This window comes from Artemia sp. Qi Xiang Cuo, chromosome 3 (genome assembly GCF_049724085.1).
Source record: "Artemia sp. Qi Xiang Cuo chromosome 3, ASM4972408v1, whole genome shotgun sequence".
Classification (NCBI taxonomy): Eukaryota; Metazoa; Arthropoda; class Branchiopoda; order Anostraca; family Artemiidae; genus Artemia; species Artemia sp. Qi Xiang Cuo.
This window is the reverse complement of record NC_142796.1, coordinates 78,547,571-78,572,481: the sequence shown is the minus strand read 5'-3', so window position 1 is coordinate 78,572,481 and position 24,911 is coordinate 78,547,571. Positions and strand designations below refer to the sequence as shown.

The following is a 24,911-nucleotide window of genomic DNA, read 5'->3' as shown; positions in this document are numbered from 1 at the left end:
GAAAAAAGTAGATAATTAAGACCTAAGAAACTTCCTATGAGGTAGAAACATCAAAAATGAATGGTTTTCCTTTTAGGACTCCTAGCAGAATTTTTGTACCATATGGGATCACTGACTGTAAATCCTTCTAATATCATTTGTGTATTTTATCCGTTCCAGAAATGTTTGTGCAGGGACTAACACTTAAAAGTCTGTTAAACGAAACACACTCAAGAATTACGCCGTGAAAGATCTGACAGAAACCATTTCGGCTCTCTGGAATCCGTTATGATTTGCTTATTATGTTTGAGAAAAACTACAATGTAGCTATATTTTAATTAAATATTTAATATATAGAGGTGATTAGGGGTTAGGTTAAATATTTAATATGATGCGTTCTGCGCGGCCTGCTTTCCATAATTCTTTGTCGTAGCTTCCATAATTTTGTTACTAAAGTATTATATTATCATCATGTGTTGCTATATTTCATTAGGAATAAACCTAACTTCCCTTCTTAGGTGTGTTTCGTTTAACAGACAAGTACCCACTAGAGTTACATCAAGTCCAGAACAGTAACTTCCAAAATACAGGTTCCAAGAACTCAGCCACCACGTTTTAATCCCTTTTTTTATTTAGGAAGGGCTGAAAAAAAAGTTGCACATCCGATGTGCGGTATTAAGCATAGAGAGTCAACAGAGTTTCAACCCTAAAAGAGGATCAGAGAATTTTTCATAGAGGGGAGGCACCATAAACCGAAAAAGGAGCACAGGGGGAAGGGCAAACAGGAAGTCTATTTCCCAGTCACAGTTACCCAATTTTCATGGAGTGAAATGCTTTACACTAATTTAGATGAGGACGAAGATCGTTCTATTTCGTTTTGCTGCAGGTATGAATAAGAAGTTTTCGGGTAAAAGCTAAGGATAATAAACAAAAACGAGAGAAAATAAATTTGGTTCAGAGTTGTAGTTAAAACAATCAGATATTATCAGAACCCTTAGTGAAAGCCAATATAGTAAAAAAAATGCACGGAAAGGGTCCACTGCATAACCCTGGCTCGGATCAATCCTGCAGTAGCATAGCAAGAGGGCGTCTAGACTAAAAACGTCCCTAAAATCTGGAAAATAATAAGCTACTAAAAGTTGGCATTTAGAATCTTTAATGGTTTTATAGTCAATAGAACATTTCTTTTTCACAAACCTCAAATTGGCTTTAACCCGCCAAGACATGGGCTTTTAGCCGTCTCGCTAAAATCAAGCAATGAAGCTAGGCTTACAGTTTTATGTTTTTGGGAAAGCTCGTTTACTCTCTTAAGTATTTTCTTTCTAGTCACTCCAAGAAAGCTTTTTAACTTTTTATAAAATCTAGGACGCTAAAAAAAATATATGAAAAAATAAGGCCTCACGATGTAGGAAGAGCAACTAACCAAGTATCACAACCATTGCGCTCATTGCATAATATCGCATTCCTAATAGAGGGTTATCGATTAGAAAACATATCACAACTTTCACAAAGTCGCAGTGAACTAAAGGTTTTTCTCCATCTCAGAAACAAAGGCCCAGGGGACTTTCTCCATGGAGCATGCTCCATATTGTCAGGAGAAAATCCTCATCTTCTATTAAGTAAAATGCTTTCCAAGGGGAAAAGTCCAAATAACTTTTCTTGTTAATACGAGATGCGCCATTGATTAATTGGCAAACCGAAGGGAAACAACTTCTTAGACAAAAATCATGATGCTGTTACTTTTACCGTTGGAAAACTGCAGTATTGCTCATGGTTTTTATTTGAATGCACGTTCACAATCTATGTATGATTTCAAAATATGCAGAAAAGGCGATACCATCAGCACTAAACTTTACCACAGACAGTACAAATTTTCACAGTTGATGAAAGTTGAATATTTCAACTCATAACTATCAATTTCCATATTAAAGAGCTCTTCTACAATCATCAGCACTAGGGCTAAAGAGCCCTAGCGCTGCCTAAGTAAAGCACGATGTGGGCACAATGTGTTTTTTTTCTCTCCCCCAAAGCGCTTCGAATCAAAGCAATCATTATGGAAACATTAAGAGGGTTTCTTTCAGTTGAAAATGGGAGGAGTAGCGCCCAATTTAAGCGGTAAAAGAAGTTTTAGCACTTCTCGCCCCCCCCACGCCCATCCTTCACCCCAATACATGCAATAAACGTTTTGACATGTCCCGTTTGTTCAGCGTCGTTGATTTCCAGATAGAAAATATGTTTTTGGGAAGAACACTCCCCCACAACCATCGGGGCAAGGGTTTTAAGTTGTGCCCTGAGGGCATATAAGAACGATGTAACGATATTTTTTTTCCTTTAGAGAAGGGCACTTCATATGGAAGGGGTCGTCGTAGAAACTTCAAAAGGGGCTCATTCGATTGGAAATTGAGAGTTCTAGTGCCCTTTTTAATAGTCGAAAGTGATTAGAAGGCAACTAGCCACCCCCCACGCCAATCAGTCCCCCAAACACATCCAATCAAAATTTTGAGATAGCCATTTTGTTCAGCGTAGTTGATTTCCAGATAAAAAATATGTTTCTGAGGAGGACACTCCCCCACAACCCTCAGGGCAACGGTTTTAAGTTAAGACCTAGGGGCATATAAGGTTTTTATAGAAGGCGTTGTCATAGAAACTTCAAAAAAGGCTCATTCGATTGGAAATTTAAAGGACTAGTGCCCTTTTTAATAGTCGAAAGTGATTGGAGGGCAAATATCCCCCCCCCACGCCCATCATTTTCCCAAACACATCCAATCTAAATTTTGGGAGAGCTATTTTGTTAAGCTTACTCGATTTCCACATAGATTATATGTTTTTTAGGATGACACTCCCCCACAACCCTCGGGTGAAGGGTTTTATGTTATGCCCTGAGGGCATATAAGAACGACGCCCCCCCCCCCTCACCCCCGTCATTCCCCCAAACACATCCAATCAAAATTTTGATATAGCCATTTTGTTCGGCGTAGTTGATTTCCAGATAGAAAATGTGTTTTTGAGGAGGAAACTCCCCAAAGTCCTCAGGACAAGGGTTTTAAGTTATACCCTGGGGGCATATAAGCTTTTTACAGAGGCGTTGTCGTAGAAACTTCAAAACAGGCTCATTTGATTGTAAATTCGAAGGGCTAGTACCCTTTTTAATAGTCAAAAGAGATAGGAGGGCAAATAGCCCCCCCCCCACGCCCATCATTTCCCCAAACACATCCAATCAAAATTGTGAGATAGCCATTTTGTTCAGCGTAGTTGATTTCAGGATAGAAAATATGTTTTTGAAGAGGACACTCCCCCAAAACCCTCAGGGCAAGGGTTTTAAGTTATGCCCTGGGGGCATATAAGGTTTTTAAAGATGGCGTTGTCGTAGAAACTTCAAACAATGCTCATTCGATTGGAAATTCAAAGAGCTAGTGCCCTTCTTGATAGTCGAAAGTGATTGGAGGGCAACTAGCCCCCCCCCCAACCCCATCATTTCCTTAAACACATCCAATCAAAATTTTGATAGCCATTTTGTTCAGCGTAGTTGATTTCCAGATAGAAAATATGCTTTTGAGGAGGACACTCCCCCACAGCCCTCAGGGCAAGGGTTTTAAGTTATGCCCTGAGGGCATATAAGAACGATTTTGGCACAATGTACTAGCCACTCCAGAACCCTCGCGGCAAGGGTTTTAAGTTATGCCCTGAGGGCATATAAGAACGATGTTGGCACAATGTAATATTAGTATTTTTTTTACTGTAGAGCAGGGCACGTCATATGGAAGGGGTTGTCGTAGAAACTCAAAGAGGAGCTCATTCGTTTGAAAATTGACAGTTCTAGTGCCCTTTTCAGTAGTTGAAAATGATTGGAAGGCAACTAGCCTCCCCCCCTCACACCCGGCAGTCCCCCACACACAGCCCCTCAAAATTTTGCGATAGCCATTTTGTTCAGCGTAGTAGATTTCCAGATAGAAAATATGTTTTTGAGAACGACACTCCCCCTAAGCCCTAAGGGCAAGGGTTTTAAGTTATGCCCTGGGGGCATATAAGGTTTTTTATAGAAGGCGTTGTAGTAGAAACTTCCAAACAGGCTCATTCGATTGTAAATTCGAAGGGCTAGTACCCTTTTTAATAGTCGAAAGTGATTGGAGGGCAACTAGCCCCTCCCCCACGCCCATCATTCCCCCAAACACATCCAATCAAAATTTTGAGATAGCCATTTTGTTCAGCGTAGTTGATTTCAGGATAGGAAATATGTTTTTGAGGAGGACACTCCCCCCCAACCCTCAGGGCAAGGGTTTGAAGTTATGCCCTGGGGGCATATAAGTTTTTAAAGATGACGTTGTCGTAGAAACTTCAATGAAGCTCATTCAATTGGAAATTCAAAGGGCTAGTGGCCTTTTTAATAGTCGAAAGAGATTGGTGGGCAACTAGCCTGCCCCCCCCCCCCCACGCCCATCCTTTCTCCAAACACATCCAATCAAAATTTTGAGATAGCCATTTTGTTCAGCATAGTTGATTTCCAGATAGAAAATATGTTTTTGAGGAGGACACTCCCCCACAGCCCTCAGGCCAAGGGTTTTAAGTTATGCCCTGGGGGCATATACGGTTTTTAAAGATGGCGTTAGCCATTTTGTTCAGCATAGTTGATTTCCAGATAGAAAATATGTTTTTGAGGAGGACACTCCCCCACAACCCTCAGGGCAAGGGTTTTAAGTTATGCCCTGAGGGCATATAAGAACGATTTTGGCACAATGTACTAGCCACCCCAGAACCCTCGGGGCAAGAATGTCAAGTTATGTCCAGAGGATATATATAGTGTTGGCACAATTCACTATTTATTATTTTTTTTTCCTTTAGAGCTGGGTACTTCATATCGAACGGGTCGTCGTAGAAACTTCAAAAGGGGCTCATTCGATTGGAAATTAGGAGTTCTAGTGCCCTTTTTAATAGTCGAAAGTGATTGGAGGGCAACTAGCCCCCCCTCACGCCCGTCATTCCCCCAAACACATCCAATCAAAGTTTTGATATAGACATTTTGTTCAGCATAGTTGATTTCCAGATAAAAAATTTGTTTTTGAGGAGGACACTCCTCAAAAAACTTCAAAAAAAGCTCATTCGATTGGAAATTCAAAGGGCTAGTGGCCTTTTAATTAGTCGAAAGTGATTGGAGGGCAACTAGCCCCCCCCCCCACCCCCCACGCCCATCATTCCCCCAAACACATCCAATCAAAATTTCGAGATAGCCATTTTCTTCAGCATAGTTGATTTCTAGATAGAAAATGTGTTTTTGAGGAGAACACTCCCCCACAGCCCTCAGGCCAAGGGTTTTAAGTTATGCACGGGGGGCATATAAGGTTTTTAAAGATGGCGTTGTCGTAGAAACTTCAAAAAAAGCTCATTCGATTGGAAATTCAAAGGGCTAGAGCCCTTTTTAATAGTCGAAAGTGATTGGAGGGCAACTAGACCCCCCCCCCCACGCCCATCATTCCCCCAAACACATCCAATAAAAATTTTGAGATAGCCATTTTGTTCAACGTAGTTGATTTCCAGTTGAAAATATTTTTTGAGGAGGACACTCCCCCACAACCCTCACGGCAAGGATTCTAAGTTATGCCCTGGGGCCATATAAGGTTTTTATTGAAATCTTCGTCGTAGAAACTTGAAAAACGGCTCATTCGATTTGAAATTCAAAGGGATAGTACCCTTTTTAATAGTCGAAAGTGATTTGAGGGCAACTAACCCCCCTCTCATGCCCACCTTTTCCCAAAACACATCCAAACAAAATTTTTAGATAGCTATTTCATTCAACGTAGTTGAAAATTTTTGGAAATTAAACCTTTAAGGATGACAACCCCACAGCCCTCAGGGCAGAGGTTGTAAGTTACACCGTGCGTTAAATAAAGTTCTTTTTGAGAGCGTTTTTGTAGAATCTTAAAAAGTGTTAATTCAAGAGGAAACTGAAAAGGTTAGTTTAATTTTTAATAGTTGAAAGTGATTGGATAGCGACTAACGCCCCTCTCACGCCCACCATTTTCCAAAACACATCCAATCAAAAATTTGAGATATTTTGTTCAACGTAGTTGAACGTTTTGGAAATTAAGTCTTTTAGGATGATAACCTCCTCAGAGCCCTCAGTGCAAGGGTTGTAAGCTATGCCCTGGGGGCATATAAGGTTTATATAGAAAGTTGTTGTATAAATTACAGGCAGCACGATCTCGCTGCCTAAGTAAAGAACGGGGACACTCGAGAACGAGACAAGAAATGGGGACACTCGAGAACGAGACAAGAAACGGGGACACTCGAGAACGAGACAAGAAATGGGGACTAAGTAAAGAGGAGGACAATCCCCCACAACTCTAAGGGCAAGGGTTTTAAGTTATGCCCTGGGGGCATATAAGAACGATGTTGGCACAATGTATTATTTATTGATTTTTTTCTTTAGAGCTGGGGACATCGTATCGAAGAAGTTGTCGTAGAAACTTCGAAAAGCGCTCATTCAACTGGATATTGGAGTGGCTTGTGCCCTTTTTAATAGTCGAAAGTGATTGGAAGGTGACTAACACCCTTCTCACGTTCACCATTTCCCCAAACACATCCAATCAAAATTTGGAGATAGCCAAGTTGTTTAACGTAGTTGAAAGTTCTGGAAATTTGGTCTTAGAGGATGACAACCACCCTAACAAACCTTAGGGTAAGGGTTGTAATTTATGCCCTGGGGGCATATAAGGTGTTTATAGAAAGCGTTTTCGTTTCCAAAAGGGCTCATTCGATTGGAAATCGAAAGGCCTAGTACCCTTTTAAATAGTCAAAAGTGAATGAAAGCCTTGACATTTTTATAGTACAGATCGATGTGAGCAAAACGTATTATTTTTTGTTGTTGTTGTTCAGACCAGGACACTTTGTACCAAAGGAGTTGTCGTGGGAACATTGAAAAAGGCTCATTTGATTGAAAATAGAAAGGGTTGATGCCATTCTTAATAGCCGAATGTGATTGGAGGGCAACTAATCCCCCACCCACGCCCACCCACACACCCCCAACCACCCAATTCTGCTCTTAAAAATTAACCAAAACAAAATATCTTAAGTGTATCCAAGCAGTCAAAGAAATTAAACAGATTTTTTTGCGAATGGTATCAAGTTTTCCATTTCAGGTCAACTAGAGGAGGTATGAAACAAAATTAAACAGTACTATTTATGTCCAGATTTTTAAAAGGGTGTATGTTGTTAAAAATTGCTGAAAATTTTTCTCCAGCATACAAATAGCAGGCCAAACTATAAAGTCTTAAAAAACAAAAAGATTTAAAGTATTATTTTCTTTTTCCTTCAAAAGACTATGTCAATATAAAACGAAAAGAAATTAATTTAAAAAACTTTTTCCACAAAATAAGTTTTTCAATGAAAAGTAAAGAACTCCATTAACAAAAAATGAGCAAAAATTAAATCAAATAATCTACCAAGCGTGAAACTACCACAAATCAGCATCGATAAATGACTGAAACCCAAAACGAAGAGAAATTACAATTATTAACCGAGTCAAGCTCAAAACGAGCAGAAATTAACATAATTTGGGCGCAAAACCCCTGTGCGTTCTCAAGGCCAGAACAAAATTTGCACTTTACTGAAAAAATACAAATGAATGTGCAATGTCAGTTTAATATACATATACTGATATTTAGTAATCAAAATGTTAATATTATTTGATTTATTAAAGTTTTAAAAGTAAAAACATTTATATTTTTTCATTTTGTTATGCGAAAAAAAATATTTGACCCAAACAAGGCTAATTGCAATCGACCGAAGATTTTGACAAAGCCAAATGGTGTAGAACTATTGACAAGCTATAGGCCTATAGTTTACATAGCATATCAATTTAAGATCTTGCCACAGCAAACTAATAATTTCTGCTTTTTTTTTACTGTGAAATAAAAATTCTGATCCTAGCAGGGCCAAATTGCTAGCGAGCGAAAATCGAGATATAACCATTTGGACAAAAACCAACAAAAAGATATATACATAGCCATCCAGTTTCAAAAACCGTTTTGCCATATGAGCTTGCATCTGTCCCTAAACATGCATACACTCATACAAAAGTGAAGGATAGTTATTTGAACATATCATCAGTCGGGTTTCAAATGGTCGTATCTCCATAATTGTAAATTTCCAGATGAGCAAAAAAAAACTCACTACTTTTTTATTTCCCCTTCGATAACTATAAAATAAAAACGGATTGATATGTATTGATTTTAAATATCAATCCATTTTTTTTTATGGTTATTGGAGGAGAAATAAATAAGTTATGAGGATTTTTTGCTCTTCTGAAAATTTACAATTATGGAGATACGACCTTTTGATACACGGCTGACGGTAATACAGTATTGCAAACGCTAATACTTGCACATCATTTAAGAGGAGGGTGAAGAGATTGCAACATTGTTAGTACAGATTTAACAGCCTATGTTACTCATCAGAACCTTAAAAAGTAAAACAGTTAAGACATAAATTAAATAAACAAATCTCTAAATTCACTTTTGAGGAACCAATCTTCTTCTAAAGAGCTTCTGAACCCCCTCTCCTCCTATAGGTTCGGCCTTTCTCCATGTTTGAACTTTTTTCCTTAACTATTTACATTCCACTACAGCTCTTTTCTGAGTGTTTGTCAATTTGTGACTTCTTGATGAAATTTCTGCAATTTTGTTTAACAATTTTATAGCCTGAGGCAAATCTAGAGAACAAAAATACAAACAACTTAAGAAACGATTTCATTCAAAACACATCTTTTCTGTTCTTTTCATATTCGGCGATGTTTCAGCATCTTCCAGATAATAAAAAGAAATGAGATTCTGGAGTGTGTACATTTCGTCTCTTAACTAAAAATATTGGGAGGGAGGAATACGATCTCTTTCTCGAGAGTTTTAGCACTCTTGAATTCAGCACGAGCTGAAAGAGACTTCAATAGAGAGGGACTAAAATCCTTCTTTAACGTACAATTTTACCAACAAGCTGAAATATTCATAACCGAGTTATTTTGGATTTATTATTGGTTAAACAGAGCCCTTACAGCCATTTTGAGTAGTACATGCCTATTTTGAGAACATTACACAGTATATCTAATTTATCTATATATCGTAGGCTAATTGGCATTAGAGAAGCTATATTAACTGAGATAGCAATGGTTTCAATAACATAAACTCATAACCACCCTGTCTCTAGAAAAATCATATCACCCTGTAAGAAATCATATTAAATCATAAAAAAAATCAATTATTTGTTAGAAAACATTAAGATAGTAGTCAAGCTCCATACTAGGATAAAAACGAGAGTTCTATGTCTTGCATAAAAGTTAAGGTTGATGCAATACAAGAAATTCGAAAAATGATAAGAAATATTGGTTAAACAGAGCCCTTACAGCCATTTTGAGTAGTACCTGCCTATTTTGAAAACATTACACAGTATATCTAATTTATCTATATATCGTAGGCTAATTGGCATTAGAGAAGCTATATTAACTGAAATAGCAATGGTTTCAATAACATAAACTCATAACCACCCTGTCTCTAGAAAAGTCATATCACCCTGTAAGAAATCATATTAAATCATAAAAAAAAATCAATATTTGTTAGAAAACATTAAGATAGTAGTCAAGCTCTATACTAGGATAAAAACGAGAGTTCTATGTCTTGCATAAAAGTTAAGGTTGATGCAATACAGGAGATTCAAAAAATGATAAGAAATGTGTGAAAATAAAGACGGGACTTTAAACTTTCAAAAAGGAACCTTTATTCACAAAAATTCAACTAAATACATTCATTTCTTCCAACTACTTACAGATGGTTCCCTGGAAGGAAGCAAGACGGCCTTAGACATTGACCTGAGGCATTTCGGGAACCTAAAATCCACTTCTACTTCCCACTACCTCGTTTCTCTTGTCGACCACAACGGGAAAATCCTTAGAACACCTAATTCCTTGCTAAATTTAATTTCCATTTACCTTCAGAAAGCATTTGACCTTATTAACCATAATATTTCAGTTGAGAAACTAGTCAGCGAGTTCAATATTGAAACCTTACTGGTGAAATTGGTTGCCTCCTTCTTAACAAATAGATCGAAGGTTGCCAAATACCAGAATCATTATTCAAATCCTCTCCCTGTCCACAATGGCATACCCTAAGGTACTTCCCTAAGCCCCCTCTTTTTTTCAGTCATAATTAACAGCCTCAAGAAGGAATTTCCTGACCGATGAAAATTTGCTGATGACCTAATGGTTGTTGAAACTTGCTTCAGATATTTAATAAGCGACCCCATGAGTATCCTCAATGAAATTTGAGATGAAAACTCGGACTTAGACATGACAGGAAACCACTCTAAGTCCATGATAATGCCAATCTGTTTCCTCAAATCCTCGCCCTTTTTTTCTAATCCTATTCCTACTGAAATTTCTGCTTCCTCCTTTAAACTACTTGGCGTCACAATTTTTTCAAATTTAAAGTGGGATATCCATGTTAAAGATATCATCCATAGAGCTTATGTGTCTATCGCCCTCCTTAAGCTCCTAAACAAACTTAGCGCCCCATCTAGATTACGGCCACCTCGAGCTGTTTCTTAGCGCATTCCTATTTTGTCCCCTATTCATTACGTTACTTCCAGATATGAAAAAACATTTGTCCCCTTCATCACAGCAAAAATGAATAAAATATCCCACTAATTTCTCCCTTTTTTTATTGGATGATGGTGCTGCCCAGGTTCTTGCACTTATTTTCTTGCTTTGCCCCCTCCCTCCCCCCTTCACTCTTTTTTAATGTCCCTTTTATTTTTTATATTTCGTTCTATTTTTAGTTTTTATTCACTTATTTTTGGCTCCCCCCCCCCCGTTTTTTGACCAGTTTTTATCATCGTAACTTTTTATTGGTTTAACGTAGTTAACTTATTGACACGTTTTAGTGTTCCTTTTAATTTTTACATATATTTATATCTCGTTCTTTTTTTGTATTTATTCGCTTATTTTGTCCCCTCTCCCTTTTAATTTTTTTTTTTTTTACTTGTATTTTTTTTAAGTTCAGTTCGACCAGTTTTTATCTTTTTAACTTTTTAACTGACTTTTTACAGTTAAGTTATTGGCGCACAAATGTTTATTAATTATGATTTTTCTTTTTCGTTGTTGATTTTGCATTTTAGCCAGTTTTCTTGTAATCATATGATTTGTCAACTCTAAAGTCTGAATTCGGCCCTTTGTGGGCTTGTGATAGTGATTTTTTTTTTTTTAATATCTTATCTTATCCAAATATATTCGAAGGGAAATAACAAAAAGCATTCAGGAGAAGAGCATAGAGCTTTATCTACGCCACGTTCCAAGTCACCAGAGAATTGAAAGCAACAGATTTAATTACAAAAAAAGCAGATACATCTGAACAAGATTTCCCTTCAAGAATCCACGCAAACTGGTGCCCATGTTCTTATTACGCAAACAAGATTTCCTCTATTTCAAAATTTGAAGTAATACTTGATCCACATGAAAGAAGAGCATGATTGGAAAAGGGGGGGGGGGGAGAACTGGAGACTATTTTTTTATTTGAAGACACGCTACAACACCTCATATTTAGCTGCAAAGAATCAGCAAACACTACAAAAAGAATTTTCTAAAGATTAACGTCCAAGCTAATGAGGTTAAAGAAGATTATTTTGTAAGATTGTCCATTTATTAAGGTGCAATAATATAGTTTAATAGGATCGCCCTGGCCCAATGGTCTTCTTTATATTAATTAATTGTAATTGGTGATAAGAAGCAGAGGACAAAGATAATGAAGAGCAGAGTAATCACTGCAAAAATTCTTTGAAACCAAAAGGAGACTGATACAGACTCGAAGTTCATATTTTCAAAAGAATGTCTAAATACAAAACCATCTAAGATCAGTTTTTATGTTGTTCCCCAGTCATTTACAAAAATAAATCACTTTAATGTATCATTTGACCAATATGTCATGTTATTCTCAACTGTAAGGAGTTTGATGACATTTCCGTCCAATTCCTCCCTTCTCAGGCCTAATTGGAAAATAATTTTTACAAGATAAAAGATGACAGAGGTTTAAGGACTTAGTTCTCTGATAAGCTGAGTACTCGTTTTATTTGTTTGTAGTTGTGTGTGCGTGTGCCTTTTTGTTTTTTCTTTGTCATCAGAGGAGTAAGATTCATTTGCATACCTAACATACCTTGGACATTTTGCCTGAAAATCCTAACAGCATGTTCTTGTATACAGTAAACACAGACACTTACTTGGTTTTGAGGGCTTAGGATGCAACAACAGGTTTGAGGATTAATATTAACAAGACTAAGTTGCTTAGGCTAAGAAGAAATGCAGGTGAAGAGGTGATGTTGGGTAACATGAAGATTGATCAAGTGGATAGCTTCACTTACCTGAGTAATGTTATTAGTAAATATAGAGGATGCAGTGAATATGTCAAAAGTAGGAAAGTAGAAGTTTCGAAGAACAGGAAGATAAGTCTGCAAACCAAGATTAAAATATTGGAAGCTACATGACAGTGGTAAAACATAGTTCTCAAGCATGGGTGCTCAAAAAGCAGAGGGTAATCTGCTAAATTTGTACCAGAGAAATTGTCTAATGATAGTTTTAGGGACGCATTTGACTGACCAATTTCAAACAACAAGCAGTACCAAGAATGCGGTTTACTCTCATTTTCTACAGTTGTAATAAAAGAAAGGATAATATGGCTAGGACATGTTTTTATGGATGAAGAATGACAGATTGTACTTTTTGGCAATCTATTTGGAGTCAAATGAAAAGTAGGTCGTCCTCGAACGGGCTGGGTAGAGATCATAAGAAAAAGTTTGAGGGAAATCGAAAGCTTATAGGGGGAAACAATAGACCATTGAAAAGATAGTAGTGGAGTTGGAATGTGCACTGCTGTGTTGTACTGAGACGGCTTGGTGCTGCAGTGAATTGTTAATAGTAATGGTAGCAGCAGCATTCAGAGCAAGACTTACTCTAAACAATCCAGTCTGTCTCACCCATTACAAACTCATTCAGTTTGTGCCCAAACTGATCAGAATTGATTGGGCATTTTTTGTGAATTTGTAGATCCTGGATAAGAAATGCCAATAAACCAAAGAAAACTAAACAGTAGTACACATTTTTCCAGATATCTTGGAAAAATTAGGAAAAAAAAAATATTTAATTTATCACTTTAAGTGCTGGGTATGACTGACAATAGTAAATTTTAACAAAAACAGGCAAAATCAGAAAGTGAAATTTGCATTATAATCCTTCCAATTAAATTGGAAGGATTATAATCCTTCCAATTTAATTCTGTTAAGGTCCAAGAAAGAGTAGTTCTACAAAATGTCTTTTTGCAGGGTATAAGCCATCCATACAAAAAGCAAACGTTGCTGTCGCACCTAAAGGTTATATCTGAAATCCTCACAGCTCTAAGATTATTGCCAAAAACTGTTTGTTAAGCTGTTCTTAAAGGGAAGATCAACACAACAATGTTTTCTATGGCCACAGGCTAGCTTTTTACCACTTAGCTATGAAGTCTTGAAATTGTGACAAAAATCAGTTATATGAGGAAAACGAGCTAAAAAGAACATCTTGCACAATAACAAAATCAGCATTCACTTAAAAAGAAATCAAAATCATTTTATTAGTTTTAAATGTGGTTGGACTTTGCCAACCATGATTTGATTATTTTTTTTTCATTGTTTATGTGAGCATAAGGGCCAATATGTAGGAGAAATCAACTGTGACACTGCCTCTGCACTAGGAAATTACTGGTGGTAGAGAGACAATTAAGAGCTCTTACACCTGTGAGCTCTTTACATCCTGGTACTGATAATAGCTTCAGATCAAAGTACCTGACAGTACTGAAAACAGTGCTTTTGGGTCCAGGAAGCTGATTTATCTCTCTCTAAAAAGGCCTTGTTGATGGGTATTCCTGAATTGAATATGAACTCAGTTGGTTCCACAGATAAAGTTCCAGATGGGGCACTACCTTGATATCTCCTTAACAAATGAGGCTCAAAAGTAAAAAAAAAGGTCTTTGATAGCTACTCAAGATACGACTGATATAAGGCAGGTCTGCATACCTGTGGACTCTCTGATTCAACACATCACTTGAAATTATAGCAGATAAGGAACTGGGAAACTGTCCTTACAGATCTGAGCCCAGGAATGGTTTGGCTTGGACACTGGCAAGATTCTCTTGCAATAGGTCCTATGGAGGGGATTCCCTGACATAAATTTGAACTTGTCAATTTGATTTTGTGCCACTTCCAAGCACCAGTTGCTGCCATAAAACAATGACTTTGGCCCAAAAATCTACCAAGATAAAATTCTGTGATAACCAATCAGTTTAACAACTATGAAAAAGGTAGACATGATATACTCTGCCTCTCAGAGGACACAATGGCACATTATGACACAGTTGCTTTCAAATACATATCTGACCCCTACAGGATGAATGTTTATAGCAAACCTACTTGTAGCCTCCATTTAACCTTTAAAATTCAAAATCTGGCAGCCCTTGTAATGGCCCTCAACCTGCACAGAAGGTGCTTGATTGCATGCTTGATAACTCCCATTATCATGTCAAATCCCCGATTCAAGGGTTAGAATTTAGTTTTTAATATATATTGTTGGGATAATTTGTCAGGACTGAGGAGTGAATAAGGTTGATTTTGATAAGGCTGAGGAGTGAGCAAGGGTGAATAAGCTTGATTTTATTTAAATGGATTTATTTAAACAAAAGGCACCCAGGATACAAAAGAATACTCAATATGCCCTTCATCCTCCCAGTAATGATTCTCCAATATGTAGGGCTGATGAAATAAAAAGTTAAATCACTGCAATTACGTTTGTAAATCCTAATGAATTTCTAGCATGTAGTTTTGTCCATATTTTTATAAATACTTTATTAGATGAATTGAAATTAATTAACTGAAAATTTATCTCATCTTTCTTGAATATTAAAAGAACAATCAGAAATGAAATTATAGTGATGTATAGCTTTAATGTTTTTTGTTTTTTTTTAAAGATAGTCTATTTCAAGAGGTGAACTATACCATGATAAATTATCAGCACAATCTAAATAATTGAGAACTACATCTCATCTTCCTAAAAAAAATTAACCAGAAGGGTAGAAATCCTTGGATATACTGCAATTAGAAATGTCTGAAAATGCCAAACCATAAAAGCTAAAAACAGTACAGTCTAGTTATAGCAAAGCCAGGAATTGTCACACAGTAAACTTAATTGCTTCAAATACATAATTTACATGTCATGAACCAAGGCAATGTAGACCTTTAAGCCCCATATGTTTTTGCTCCAATTTCAATACTCTTCCAATTTTTTCTATAGCTCTGTAATTCACCAAAATAAATGTCCCATTTTGTTGTTGTTTTTTTTTTTTTTTTTTTTTTGGTTGTCTCTTCATCTCAAAGCCAGGTCCTTCCAAAACAGCTATCACGGCACGTCCCTGCATATCAATTTTTCCTTAATTGAAGAATAAAAAAATCAATTATAGGAGGGAGATTTTCCAAGTTTTATTGGCCACAGAAACAAAAACAACTAGCCTAAATTCAACAGGCAAAATTTATATGTTCCTTTTCTTGTTTGCAATAGAACTGAGAAATAATACAACTAAATTGGCATTGCAGTGCTGTTGTTTATGCTTAAACTATAAAACATATCTCAACACAAAACGCATACGAATTCTTCAATGCAGTGTACAACCATATCAAATCAGGATGGTTTCAGATTGTAAACTAATCTTGAATGTGTTAAAAATAAAAAAATAAAAAAATTACAAGTCAAACAGCTCATGGTAACAAACAGCGCCATAAGTAGGTACTAACTCCTGCTAAATTCTTAAAAGGAGTTTTGATAACTATAAAACATAAGAAGAAATAGGCTTTATAGGGTGATATGAAATATGTAAAATTTGTTGAAGTGCAACTTATCCTTCAGCAAAATATGAGCCTGAGAAAATTTGTCATTCTCTAGAAAGAACCCCCCCCCAAAGAAAATAGGTGGAATTGATGCTGATGAAAATTGTTCAATCAAAATTAGCATATAAGAGAACCCTGATATAGAGGTTTCAAGCCACTATCTGCAGAAGTTTTTTTTTCTGATAAGGATGGTCATTGACACTAATTGTCAATTTGTTGTTGGTATTTTTTTCCAGGGGTGATACCAAACAAGTACTGATAGTGGGATATTTTTAGACTTCATCAAAAATAAAAAGCTTGCCAAACCAATGATTTTGAAAACTGTGGACTAATTCAACTAAAATTGAAGGATCTAGGGGCCTTTTTAAGCAACAAAAAAAAGATCACACTACAGCAAAGTGGCATTTCTTCTGTTTTGTGGCACAAAACAATAACTTGGAACCAAATTAGTATTGAAGGAAGTTTGGGAAAACCTTATCAAGTTAGAATTAGGGAAAAACCATGCTTTACAAGACAACATAATGACATGCAGCAGCACGTTTGTTCCTAACAATGCATACAATTCATACAAACCAAACAGAAATACAGACATTTAAAGCTTTATTTGCCTGAGTTGATTTAGAAAATTATGTGGTTATGTATAATTATCTGTCAGCTATTACAGAGAAGGATCAGTTGATATTTCTGTCGTTGACAGTGTGTCCAAATCCCATAAAAGTGCATTTTTATGCCCAAATTTTTGAACTTCTAGTAAGGCTTCAGATAAATATAGATGGGGAGAGAAGTATTGAAGTATATCCCTAACCACCCTTCATTCCAAGGAATATCTTTAAACTAAGTATTTAAAATGGGTCCTGCCAGGCAATTTTTCCTCCTTATTTCAGAAATATTTTAAGATTAAAATAAAATATTTGGTCCATGGGCTTCCCTGGGAAGGGGTAAGGAGGCATCATTACAGAAATTATTTGTTCAAAGATATCTCCTTAAAAATTACAAAAAAATGGCCCTGTAATTCAAATTTGACAATTTAAATTCTACTCTTGTGAGAAATATTTGAAGTGGTACACATTTTTCAGGCATTATTATTATTCTTGACACATTGTTATACAAATAGTAAAATGGAACATTTGTGGCTATTCTAAATACAAAAAACTTATTAATTTCAAAGGAGCTCATCAAAATCTATTTGTATATGAAAATTTAAATTATTTTAGGAAAAAAAGTTAAAATCCCCTAAATGGGTGCAATATTGATGGAAAAAAAATCCAACATAGGCCTACATAAGAAACCTAAATCCACTATCTAAAAAAACATAAAATTTCTTATTTTTCCCAACAAGGATGGACAAACATACATGTTTTTTTTCCGGAGGGAACATATCCAACCAATAGTCATAGATTATTGAAAGAGGATTTATTTTAATTAAAAGTTAAAGATACAGTGCTCTTTTTAAGAAACAAAAGAGATGATGCCAAAGGAAAGTGCTGAATTCTAGTTTTGTTGTTGCTCTTTTTTTGTCAAAGAAAAGCAAATTCAGCCTGTATGATAACACTGTCATCAGAAGTACTTATACTGGTAAAATTTTGCAGTAATTGAAACCTTTGGTAGTGATAAAAAAAAGGGGTGACAAACTCCACAAATTTATGTTACAAATAAGACAGTGAGGTAAGAAAAATGGGTTGACCTTCAAACCCAACTCTGCAAATTAAAGCTAAAACTCTTGTAGAGCAATGGTTTGAGAAATATATATATATATATATATATATATATATATATATATATATATATATATATATATATATATATATATATATATATATATATATATATATATATATATATATATATATATATATATATATATATATATATATATATATATATATATATATATATATATATATACTAATTTAGGGTATATATTTGCACATAAGAAGGGTGGGGGGAAAGTTTAAACTTACTTCTCATTTACATCAGAAATAAAATTTACCCCCACCCCCCTAATGTGCAAATATATACCCTGAATTGTATAAATATGGATGGGGGTAAACTCATTTGCAACAAAAATGATTATTATATTTGTAAAGAGCATAAAAAAAAGGCATTGAGTGGTATATTCAGTTTATTTGTAACTCAATAATATGATTTGGTAAACATGGGCGTATGCAGCATTAGGCAGCATATTGTCTAGGGGGGGGCAGTTGATAGTGTGATGGAGTTTTATCAACTGCTTTTTCTAAACCATCAGCTTTTTCAGCCATATCTAATGTAAACTTGAAAGTCTAGGGGGGGAAGCTGCCCCCCTCCCTATGCTTATGTTGGTAAATATTTAGCCTACCAACAGTTATACATTTGAGTTGCCTAATAAATAGCAACATTTACTTTAGCGCCCAAGAACCCATAGCGCCCACAGCTCCCAACTTGGAAGATAAATACAAGCACACCCAAGTATCAATTCATAGAACCACATAGTAAGTTATTTTACCTTTGGTACTGAATATTCTTTTTTCTTCTTTAAATAGCAATTTTTACTGGAGGCAAAGAAGAAAAAGTGCAAGGACCTCACGAACTTGCAAAATCCCAGGCAATCTGGTGTTTATTTACCTTTGAATCTGCCACCCAAGTTAAAAATAAAATTATATTGACAATAAATTTATTATTTGAATACTTATTTGGCCGAAAATATAAGCATGAATTATTTTGCACTTAATAAAAACACTGTATAGGACATCATAAGCCCAAACAAGGCAAATGCCTGCATCCATGTAATAGAAGCATTTTTAATTTATCAGAACCCAAAAATGAATGACATATTTGAAATATTGCTGAACGCCCAGAAAGAACCCAAAGTTGATCTCTCCTGTAACTTGATATGTCTCTGCGAAATGTGTTTGCCGACAGAAGCCAAATATCATATCTAAAGTTAGCAAATCACAGATGGTGCGGGTATACACAAAAGAATTCTACTGAGAGGGAGCTGGATTTCCCGCCATTATTTCGTAACAATCAGAAATCAAATAAAAAAACATTTTTTTTCCATCTTTCCATCTTTTTTAAATCCAAGCAATAGATTGGATTTAAAAAAAAACTGAGTTTCTTTTTTAAACTTTAAATTCAGTATATAAAAAAAATTTCTCTGACAGGGAATCGAACCCGGATCTCCCGCCTGACAGTCAGTAACAGCAATCCTTGTACCACAGAGACACTAATAAACTTATTATTTTAGTGTCCAGTATCTATTTTTGACGCAAGAGCATCCACCCGCAACTTGATCTTTTTTTTTTGGAAAATCGGGACGGAATAATTAGATTGAACTGAAATTTTGAGGATAATTTCCCAGGCTCAAAGTCTAAAGCTCTTTTTTGATCCTGGGTGCTTGGACTCTGGAAGCTGAGGAGCTAAAGTATCAAAGCTTTGATCCTGGAAGCTAGATCCGGTTTCAGCAAAGGTTTATATTTACCTTTGAATCTGGCGCCCTAGCTAAAAATAAAATTATACTGACAATAAATTGATTATTTGAATACTTATTTGGCCGAAAATATAACTATGAATTATTTTTCACTTAATAAAAACACTGTATTGGGCATAATAAGCCTACAGAAGGCCAACGCCCGCATGCATGTAATACAAGCATTTTTAATTTATCAGAACCCAAAAATGAATGACATATTTGAAATATTTCTGAACGCCCAGAAAGAACCCAAAGTTGATCTCTCCTGTAACTTGATATGTCTCTGCGAAATGTGTTTGCCAACAGAAGCCAAATTTCCCCTCTTGTAACTTGATATGATCTCTCTTTGTCAAGTACCCTTTGCCGACACATTGGTTTTCTGACTCTAATCTTTGTGACTAGTAGAATTCTTTTATGCATGCTAGCACCATCTGATATTTACAAACTTAAGTTAGGATAATTTTTTAAATCGCTATTTAAAGAAGAAAGAAGAATTTGCTGTACCAAAGGTAAAATAACTTATTATTTGGCTTTATGAATTGATACTTGGGTGTGCTTGTATTTATCTTTCAAGTTGGGAGCTGTGGGCGCTATGGATTCTTGGGCGCTAAAGTAAATGTTTTGGGTTCTTGGGCGCTAGTGGGAGCTGGGCTTTAAAGTATCGTTGGTCTAATAAATGAGGTTTAAATTTTTATAAATAAGTATTTTTGGAATATATTACTCTTGAACAACTTAATTATAAACTAGTGATATGTTTTTTAAATCACTTTTTAATAACTTAACTACTGTTGAAAACTTCTCTTTCTGGTTAAAAAAAAATTAAATACCTTTGGTGCCCCTTTAAGGGCTCAAGATGCAACTAGCCCCAGAAGCAATTTTTGAATTATGAAAGAGCATAAAAAAAGGCGGTAAAATTCTACTTTAGTTACTTTGACCTATCTTGGAAAGGGGTGAGGCTAGAAAAATGAAACTTTCAGGGATGGGTCTACAGGCTAAAGTATGTCCTGGGAAGGTATTTTGAAGTACCTACCTCCTCTCCTTCTCCCTCTAGAGGGTCCTGAAATTTGCCTACATGACAGGTCCCGACCTATTGAAATTTTGACAAAATAAGATTTTACCCTAATTTTCAGTTTCATTTTCTCTGTCTTTAGTTCTGCAAATACAATTTCTGTTATCTGAATGGTATTTTAAGCCATATCAATGTTAATTTTGAAAATTTAGGAAATGTATTTGCATATCTTTAAAACTCTATAAATGACGATTGAGCAAAGTTTTGAAGCTAAAAACAATTTTGTTGGACTTCATTTTAAGCAAAAGATCTATATTACAAGGTTTCACTTTTATAACACACCAATTTTTAAAGGTCATCAAAGGTCAGGACCCTCTAGAGGGAGAGGGAGTGGAGGTAGGCACTTCAAAATACCTTCCCAGGACATACTTTAGCCTGTAGATCTATCCCTGAAAGTTTCATTTTCCTAACCCAACTCCTTTCCAAGATAGCCAAAAGTAGCTAAAGTAGAATTTTACCAAAAAGGCATCAAATGATGTTGTCACTTCAATTACAGTGCCACTTAGAAATTTACCAGGTAGCTTAGCCTACTTCAAAAGGCTAATTATTGTTTGTAAATCCAGATACTTGTCAGCCTACGCTTTGGGCTGGGACTGAACTTATCCACATCAACTTCAAAACTATCAACGGTTCGCTTTTTAGTACCTGCTAATTCCTGCTAGCGATTGACTTCTTAAAAGTATATCTCAATCAAATAATCACAAATTTGTAAAAATATTCACTGATTTTTATCTTAGCTATATAGAAAATTACAAATAAAGGAGACTTGAGTATACTGTTGCTAGATAGCGCTAAGAACATTTCAGGACAAAAAAATCTATTTTATCTTCTCAGACTTAGCCAAAGAATAAACAATAAGCACTTAATTGGAAAGCAGGTCAACTATTAACTGGCAAAAATTCGAGATCTGAGGGTTCTTATCCAGAATCATCAGTTTTTATCCAGCACAAATAATGCTTTGTTTGAGACTAACACGAAAGAAGAGGATACTTGTCAAGAATTACACTTGGCTTTAGATTTTACACTATGCTCGGCTTTACATTTTTCCATAGTACCACAGTACCGATTTTTTCCTAGTTTCCCTACACTATTGATCGGTTTTTCATGTGTCGTCAAGCAAAAACGAGCGATCATTTTACATTGGAATGCAGGTCAACTATTAACAGGGGAAAATTCAAGATTTGCAGGTTCTTATCCAGAACCATCACTTTTTATCCAACACAAATAATGCTTTGTTTGAGACTAACACGAACGAGGAGGATACTTGCCAAGAATTACACTTGGCTTTAGATTTTACACTATGCTCGGCTTTACATTTTTCCATAGTACCAAAGTACCGATTTTTTCCTAGTTTCCCTACACTACCGATCGGTTTTTCATGTGTCGTTAAGCAAAACGAGCGAACATTTTAAATTGGAAAGCAGGTCAACTATTAACTGGCGAAATTCGAGATCTGGGGGCTCTTATCCAGAATCATCAGTTTTTATCCAGCACAAGTAATGCTTTGTTTGAGACTAACACGAAAGAGGAGGATACTTGTCAATAATTAAACTTGGCTCGGCTTTACATTTTTCCATAGTACCACAGTACCGATTTTTTCCTAGTTTCCCTACACTACCGATCGGTTTTTCATGTGTCGTCAAGCAAAAACGAGCGAACATTTTAAAATGGAAAGCAGGTCAACTGTTAACTGGGGAAAATTCAAGATTTGCTGGTTCTTATCCAGATTCATCAGTTTTTATCCAACACAAGTAATGCTTTGTTTGAGACAAATACGAAAGAGGAGGATACTTGTCAAGAATTACACTTGGCTTTAGATATTATACTATGCTCGGCTTTACATTTTTCCATAGTACCAAAGTACTGATTTTTTCCTAGTTTTCCTACACTACCGATCGGTTTTTCATGTGTCGTCAAGCAAAAACGAGCGAACATTTTAAATTGGAAAGCAAGTCAACTATTAACTGGCGAAAATTCGAGATCTGGGGGTTCTTATCCAGAATCATCAGTTTTTATCCAGCACAAATAATGCTTTGTTTGAGACTAAAACGAAAGAGGAGGATACTTGTCAATAATTACACTTGGCTTTAGTTTTACACTATGCTCGGCTTTACATTTTTCCATAGTACCACAGTACCGATTTTTTCCTAGTTTCCCTACACTACCGATCGGTTTTTTATGTGTCGTCAAGCAAAAACGAACGAACATTTTAAATTGGAAAGCAGGTAAACTATTAACTGGCTAAAATTCGAGATTTGGTGGTTCTTATAAAGAATCATCAGTTTTTATCCAACACAAGATTTTTTATCAAACACGAAAGAAGAGGATACTTGTCAAGAATTACACTTGGCTTTAGATTTTACACTATGCTCGGCTTTACATTTTTCCATAGTACAACAGTACCGATTTTTTCCTAGTTTTCCTACACTACCGATCGGTTTTTCATGTGTCATCAAGCAAAAACGAGCAAACATTTTTAAATTGGAAAGCAGTTCAACTATTAACTGGCGAAAATTTGAGATTTGGTGGTTCTTATTCAGAATCATCACTTTTTATCCAACACAAGTAATGCTTTGTTTGAGGCTAACACGAAAGAGGAAGATACTTGTCAAGAATTACACCTGGCTTTAGATTTTACACTATGCTCGGCTTTACTTTTTTCCATAGTACCACAACCACAGTACCGATTTTTTCCTAGTTTCCCTACACTACCCATCGGTTTTTCATGTGTCGTCAAGCAAAAACGAGCGAACATTTTAAATTGGAAAGCAGGTCAACTGTTAACTCGGTAAAATTCATGATTTGCTGGTTCTTATCCAGAATCATCAGTTTTTATCCATCACAAGTAATGCTTTGTTGAGTCTAACACGAAAGAGGAGGATACTTGTCAATAATTACACTAGGCTTTAGATTTTACATTATGCTCGGCTTTACATTTTTCCATAGTACCAGAGTACCGATTTTTTCCTAGTTTCTCTACACTACCAATCGGTTTTTCATGTGTCATCAAGGAAAAACGAGCAAACATTTTTAAATTGGAAAGCAGGTCAACTGTTAACTGGAGAAAATTCAAGATCTGGTGGTGCTTATCCAGAATCATCAGTTTTTATCCAACACAAGTAATGCTTTGTTTGAGTCTAACACGAAAGAGGAGGATACTTGTCAATAATTACACTTGGCTTTAGATTTTACACTTGGCTCGGCTTTACATTTTTCCATAGTACCACAGTACCGATTTTTTCCTAGTTTCCCTACACTACCGATCGGTTTTTCATTTGTCATCAAGCAAAAACGAGCGAACATTTTTAAATTGGAAAGCAGGTCAACTATTAACTAGCGATAATTTGAGATTTGGTGGTTCTTATCCAGAATCATCAGTTTTTATCCAACACAAGTAAGGCTTTGTTTGAGACTAACGCGAAAGAGGAGGATACTTGTCAAGAATTACACTTGGCTTTAGATTTTACATTATGTTCAGCTTTACATTTTTCCATAGTACCACAGTACCAATTTTTTCCTAGTTTCCCTACACAACCGATCGGATTTTCATGTGTCGTCAAGCAAAAACGAGCCAATATTTTAAATTGGAAAACAGGTCAACTGTTAACTGGGGAAAATTCAAGATTTGCTGGTTCTTATCCAGAATCATTAGTTTTTATCCAACACAAGTAAGGCTTTGTTTGAGACTAACGCGAAAGAGGAGGATACTTGTCAAGAATTACAATTGGCTTTAGATTTTACACTGTGCTCGGCTTTATATTTTTCCATAGTACCACAGTACCAATTTTTTCCTAGTTTCCCTACACAACCGATCGGATTTTCATGTGTCATCAAGCAAAAACGAGCGAATATTTTAAATTGGAAAACAGGTCAACTGTTAACTGGGGAAAATTCAAGATTTGCTGGTTCTTATCCAGAATCATTAGTTTTTATCCAACACAAGTAATGCTTTGTTTGAGACTAACGCGAAAGAGGAGAATACTTATCAATAATTACACTTGGCTTTAGATTTTACACTTGGCTCGGCTTTACATTTTTCCATAGTACCACAGTACCGATTTTTTCCTAGTTTCCCTACACAACCGATCGGTTTTTCATTTGTCATCAAGCAAAAACGAGTGAACATTTTTAAATTGGAAAGCAGGTCAACTATTAACTGGTGAAAATTCGAGATTTGGTGGTTCTTATTCAGAATCATCTGTTTTTATCCAACACAAGTAATGCTTTGTTTGAGACTAACACGAAAGAGGAGGATACTTGTCAAGAATTACACTTGGCTTTAGATTTTACATTATGTTCAGCTTTACATTTTTCCATAGTACCACAGTACCAATTTTTTCCTAGTTTCCCTACACAACCGATCGGATTTTCATGTGTCGTCAAGCAAAAACGAGCCAATATTTTAAATTGGAAAACAGGTCAACTGTTAACTGGGGAAAATTCAAGATTTGCTGGTTCTTATCCAGAATCATTAGT

The 24,911-nt window shown here is 35.8% G+C and overlaps 1 protein-coding gene across 1 annotated transcript in view; it reads right to left on the bottom strand.

Annotated features, from left to right (window-relative positions):
- Gprk1 (G protein-coupled receptor kinase 1) overlaps window positions 1-21,125 on the bottom strand; it is a 327,272-nt gene extending 306,147 nt beyond the window's left edge. The window contains exon 1 of the mRNA XM_089086349.1: window positions 20,950-21,125. The gene's annotated coding sequence lies outside the window, so the exon portion shown is untranslated. The remainder of the gene's footprint in view (window positions 1-20,949) is intronic.
- Window positions 21,126-24,911: the final 3,786 nt, after the last annotated feature.